This window comes from Triticum aestivum, chromosome 7D, assembly GCF_018294505.1.
Source record: "Triticum aestivum cultivar Chinese Spring chromosome 7D, IWGSC CS RefSeq v2.1, whole genome shotgun sequence".
NCBI lineage: Eukaryota > Viridiplantae > Streptophyta > Magnoliopsida > Poales > Poaceae > Triticum > Triticum aestivum.
Genome location: NC_057814.1, coordinates 559536429 through 559542904, shown reverse-complemented (window position 1 = coordinate 559542904; position 6476 = coordinate 559536429).

Below are 6476 nucleotides of genomic sequence, written 5' to 3'. Positions count from 1 at the left end.
GCCCTTTCATCATCTGAAGGGGGATCCTTGGGACCATCGGAATCGGCGTACTTGACAAGAGCCGCCATTAGGGTACCCATATCGGTGCAGTCGCGCTTGAGCCGCCCAAGCTTCATCTTAAGGGGCACAAAGCGACAGTTCTGTTCCAACATTAAGAGTGCAGAGCCGGCATCCATCTTATCTGATGAATGTATGATCTCCTTGACCCGGCGAACCCAATGGGTCGTGGACTCGCCCTCCTGCTGCTTACAGTTAGTCAAATCCACAATTGACATAGATTGCCGGCAGGTATCTTTGAAGTTTTGAATGAACCGGGCTTTCAGCTCAGCCCAAGACCCAATGGAGTTCGGTGGTAGCCCTTTTAACCACGTGCGGGCAGTTCCATCTAACATCATGGTAAAATATTTGGCCATGGCCGCCTCGCTGACCTCTAGTAATTCCATAGCCATCTCATAACTCTCAATCCAAGCTGCAGGCTGTAAGTCTGTTGTATAGTTAGGCACCTTCCGAGGTCCTTTGAAGTCCTTGGGTAAACGTTCATTACGGATAGCTGGCACCAAACAAGGGACACCCCCGGTTCTGGTAGGGATACCCACATCGACGGACGTCGTCGGATAAGCCGGGGGGGTCTGGTAAGCCGTCAATTGAGGCGCCTGCTCTGCCTCCTGGCGTGCTTGGTCTGCTACATAGAAGGCTCCATTATGAGCCGGGCCATGACCAGGGGGCGGGTCATGGCGTTGGACATTACTTGAGCCGGTCGCTGAGACCATGTGCCGGCTGTAACTCGGGCTCTGGCCTGGTCGAGGGGTTGAGTGGATCCTGTCCCGGCTGTAGGAGTATGCCTCTTGCTGCGCCAGTGCTGTCTGAAGCAGTTCCCTGACCCAGCGGGTTTCAATAGCCGTCGGAGAGTCGCCGTCAACTGGGAGAGCCGCCAGCCGTGCTGCCGCAGCGACCATGTTCTCCAGCGGGTTATTATAATGACCCGGGGGTATTGGCACATACTGAAGCGGGGCAGGGGGCACCTGGGGAGGCCCCATCACTCGTGGCTGAATAAGGGGTCCAGACCCGGGTGCTATGACCCCTGGCGGGTTACTGGATCCTGCACCCGGCGTGTTGAAGAGATTGCGTGGATCGTAAACCGGCGGGAGTCGAGACTGGGCCTTCTCATGCCTCCTTCTCATGACCTCGTTGGCCGCGTTCTGATCCATCGTGAGTTGTAAGGACTGCGCCTGAATCAATTGAGTCCGGGCGTCGAGAGCCGCCCGCTCTGCAGCCAGCCTGATCCCTTCCGCTGCAAGATCCTCTTTAGCTTTTATCAGATCCAATTTTAGCTGTGCCACCGCCGCATCGTGCTGAGCTTGATCTGCCGGGTCGATCGTGGCGGTTAACAGGGCCGTCATATTGTCCGTGAGATCCATTAGCACCTGAGCCGGAGAAGGCACCGGGTTTCCCGCTCCAGCAGCAGGGTTCTGAACAGGCTGTGCACCAGCCATAAAAACTCCAACCTGACTTGGTGGCTCAAAAAGGTCCGGAATACTGTCACCGTCGGAACAACCCATGAGCACGCCATCTTGGAGTTGGTACAGCGAGTTTGACTCATCGGTGGCCGACTCGCCGTCAGAGCCGGCGGCTGCCTCTTCACCGGACCCAGATGGATCAGAGGCCCCTCCGTGGATGCATCCCACAAAAGCTCTCCTTAAGGCAGGCCGGGCCCGGGCGGGTCGTGCGCGCTGAGCCGTTTCGAAGAGATCGGCGCGGAGATCCGGCTCGGGGCCCGGCTCACCGATCTTGCCGATGAAGACATGAATTCCGCCAAAGGGGACCCGGTACCCGTACTCAATTGAGCCGGCGTCGGTGCCCCAGTCCGCATCGTCGATGTAGAGCTTGCCGCGACGACTCTTGGTCATCCGGCCCACAGCGTATCCCTTGAGCTCTTCGAAGCTGCCCTTCAAGAACCCAAATCCACCGTGCGCTGGCCCCACGGTGGGCACCAACTGTCGTGGAATTGTCACGGCAGATGTCCTTGAGCTAGGACTTAGTCGTGGAGCCATCGCAACTAGGAAGCTTGAAGGGGTTATGTGGGACAAGGAACGCGAGGGTTTATACTGGTTCAGCCCCTTACAGTGAAGGTAAAAGCCTACGTCCAGTTTGAGGTGTTATTGATTAGGGTTACGATCGCCAGGGAGCTGAACAGTTATCCCGGCTCTCGATGATCTTATTGTCGCCCTTAAACCGCCGCCGGGTCCTCCCTTTATATAGGGAGGCTGACGCCCAGCAGCCCTTAGAGTCCCGGCCGGCTCATAAAAGCGTCCGGCTCGGACTCTAAACAATACCTGCCTTACACTACAAGTCTACTATAACAATGATTATAACTACAGGCTTTAAGCCATATCCGGGTCTCAGCCCATCTCTGGCCCATTATCTTGACACTTAGCTCCGGGCTTCTGGCAATGACCCTTAGAATAACCCGGCCCTCCTGGCGGGTGACTCCAAAGTCTATATCCTCAACAGGATGGCTGAACTGTCTAGGCCTTTCAAACAAGTTGAGGTGGATTCTATAATTCGTCATATGCTGACACACAAACTTATGAAAGATGTCGTCCTCTAATATCATTAATGAACCATAGATGTCGTGGTTATAGTTTGAGTTGCCATGTCAACAAACAGGAAAAAAGATAAAAATTGGCACCTCTTTAATCATAAAAATGCAACCTCTTAACAAAAAAAATGCCATCTCTGAAATAAAAAATATCATCCATTCATAATAAAAATGGTCTCTCTTAATAAAAAAGCCATCTCTTAACAATAAAAATTGACATCTCTTAATAATAAAGAATGCGGTTAGAGGGACTGTGGTATCCCTAACCCATCAGGGTTCAAGTCCTGGTGCTCGCATTTATTCCTGAATTTATTTTCGACGATGCGCATTCAGTAGGAGGAGGCGTTCCCGTCCATGCCGAGGTGCCTATGGTGACTTCGTAAATTTCAAAATGATATGCCGGCTCAATTTTTCGGAGGTGCTCATGGGGGTAGGGTGTGCGTGTGTACGTTCATAGGGGTAAGTGTATGCACGTGTATATGAACGCTTGCGTCTGTACTGTGTTAAAAAAATACCGTGTACAAAAACAAACTTGACTGGTGAAGAAAAAATGATTATATTTAAATTGTCATGTTAATTTATATGCCATGTTAACTTTTTCTAGAAAAATTGACATGTAGTAGGGAAAAGAGAAGAGACTCGGATTGGATCCCAGGTGTGGAAAGACGCGGTGCTAGCTAGTGCGGTGGCTGTAAGTTTAGAATGGTTCGCTGTAAAATTTTAATCCTAAATACTTATTAGTGCAGCTGCGCTAATTGGAGCTGCCGAGCGCACAGCCGCGGACCGTTCGATTTAAATCGCGTCGCGCAGGTCGTTTCCTGTCCGAACTGACGCGCACGCGGGGGCGAGGTAGATACAGTGTTAGAAGAGGCCCATGAATCAGCGTCCGTCTCACCCCACCCATCGTCCCTACTCGTTCTCTGCTCTCTCCCCTATCCGTCATTCTCGAAACCGCCGGAGAAGAGAGAGGGTCTGGGAAGATGGAGTGCCCCGAACCCGAGACTAAGGAGGAGTGGGGGCCGGAGCTACAGCCGCACCGCGACCACCAAGGAGAGGAGGGGAGCGGGGGGCGCTTCGCCGTCCGCGCCGCGACCACAAAACCAAAGGAGCGAGGGCCAGAGCGCCGCCCGTGTCGCGACCACCAAGCGGAAGAGCGAGGGCCGGAGTGCCGTCCCCAAGCACTCCGGCGACGGCGAGTCGCGGAGAGGGGGATGAGGCTGCATGTTTTGGGTTTACTGCGCTCTTGTGCGCCGCGCGAGGGGGTTTGTTGTTCTTCTGTTCTTGCTGAAACTGTAACTGAAACGTAGTGCACGTCAAACTTCAGAAAGCATGTACGCGGAGAACAACAGTACAGATTTCAAGAACAGGTGCGCAAGCATCCAGATTCCACAATCTTTGCATCCTTTGCACTCCCTTTACAACTTTCAAAAGCACCAAGCGAATTATCAACCTATACATCCTTTACAGACTCATTTTCAATGTTCAGAATCTTTGGATTCTTTCGCACATTGCTATAATGTTCAGAAACAGCACGGTACAACCCTTGTTTGGCCTTGTTTACACAATCTACCCAAATACTTGGTCTGAACCTAGATAGAGTTGGATGTTGTTAAGGACAGAACTGACGAGAGCGACACCGGCCGCAGCATGCCAACAATACTACTTGGATTATTGCTTGTAGCCTCGCATTAGGACCTATTTGTGCTAAAACAGTTTAGGCATCGTCGTGTAATTACTGTCGAACCACTCATGCTGCTCCGGGGGAAACCCTAGGATCTGGTGTTCCAGATCGGACGATGGCGGCACTGCGGTGTCGTTTCTCTTTTGGGAGCATCGTTTGTGAAGCAGCGCTGGAAGTCAGAGGCAGGAGGTGGAGCGGCTTCGTCTTGCACGGAGCTTCGGTGGAGATGTCAAGTCATGCCTGACCGACAGGTGCTACGCTTTGTCATGCCTGGTCGGCAGGTGCTACGCATGACAGATCCTCCAAGGACTTCAAGCTGTGTCGGCTGGTGGTACTTGGCAGCATGGCGCTGAGGTGTATCAGTGGCGACCGCGACGTGTTCAGGTGTTTGCGCGCAGGGAGGAGGCGTCGTTGGGCGCCGTGGTGGCGTCGATGATAGCTGGACCGAGCAAGATTGATGCATCAGTACAGTTCTGAAGATGGAGCGGTGGCAGTTGGCGGCGGCGGCCTCTGAGAGCACGCCGGACCAGTGTGTGCCCCAGACCCGGCAAGTGGCTAGGTTGGGGTCTCAGGTCTTAGATGTTAGGCTTGGCTGCGATGTCTGTTTGGTATTAGGCCCAGGCTATCTGCGCCCCTTCATCAACTGGATAGGTGAGCGACAGTTTGTTGCTTAGACGGCGGCTTTAGTCTTACTGTTGTATGACTTTGTAAGGTCTTGTGAGAATAATTAATAAAGTGGCCGTATGCATCGCCCAGATGCAGAGGCCGGGGGTCATCCTCCTTTTCTAAAAAAAATGATGTGTCATTCATGAATGTCAGAGGAGTTTGGCACTTGACAGTCATTTTAACCAATAAAAAAGATCCGCACCCCCGGGATTAGTAGTTGTTGCACGGCAGCATAAGAGTTGCTCAAAATTTATCACGGGAAATCCATATACCATAATAGTTTTATTTAGCCTCTGTTCTGAGTCAAGGTATCAGAAAGGGTGATGAGTGATGGACTAGATTCATATATAAGTTGTACACGGTCAACAATCAACACACACTGTCGTGGAATAGTTACGGCAGATGCCCTTGTGAAAGGACTTAGTCGCGAGGCTAGCGCATCTATGTGGTAGCTTGAGAGGGGTTGGGCGGAATCGAGAGACGCAACACAAGACAAGGATTTAGACAGCTTCGGGCCCCAGGAAACATCATCCGGTAACAACCCTACATGCTGTTTGAGGCTAGGTCTCATTATGATCACGGGATAGTCGCCGGGAACCGGCTCTCGGTGTCTAGCCCTAGAGACTGTTTCTTGCCTGTCTTGGGGTGCCCTGCCCCTCCTTATATAAGTTGAAGGGGCGGGTTACATGTGGAGTCCTATTATGATTAGGACTAGTCTATTACAAGTGGAATCCTAGTCTGCCCCCTTAAGGAAAAACTCCTTATGCCTTTCCTCGTAAACCGGCCCACCATAACATGAGCCAGCCTTCTGGGTCTTGGGCCTAGTCTTCTACCTGACCCGCCGTTAGGGCCCTCCTTGAGTCGTCCACCTCGTGAGTCGCCACCACGACGGGTTACCAATGAAAACGCCAAGCCCGGCCGGGTCATACTTCCGGCCGGGTCATACCGCGGGGTATATCCCCGACATTAGCCCCCAGTTTAATTTGGATTTATCCATGTTAAACTGATCCTGTAAAATAAACACAAGAACAAACTTGATAGGTTGTGCTCCAGGTTAAATATTTTCCTGAACCGGCACCTGATCATCTTTAAGTCCTTGTCATTTCCTCCTGGATGCATACTCAAGATCTTATAGCAAATCTCTTTTAACAGATATGTCCAAACCTTTCTAATGCAAAAAATCCAGGCACTTCTTCTAAAAAATCCGGGTCAATAAGCCAGCTTCATAACCAATTGGCTCTTGTAGAGAAATATTATAAGAAATAATCAATTTGAGTCAGCCTTCAATGCTCTGACTTGACAAAAATATTGGTCTTGAAATATTCAACTGATATTCAGCCGGCTTAAAGATGTAGATCTTGCCGATTTATGATTGCCAAAATTGCCGGGTTATAAATAAATGATGCCGGGTCATGATTGTTGCAGACACCGGGTTAATCTGGTCTACTCCAAACTGAGAATTTGAAGATTTTTTCTCCCTTATATGCATATCACCTGTAGCCCCCAAGTGCCGGGTTGTCATGCTTGCAG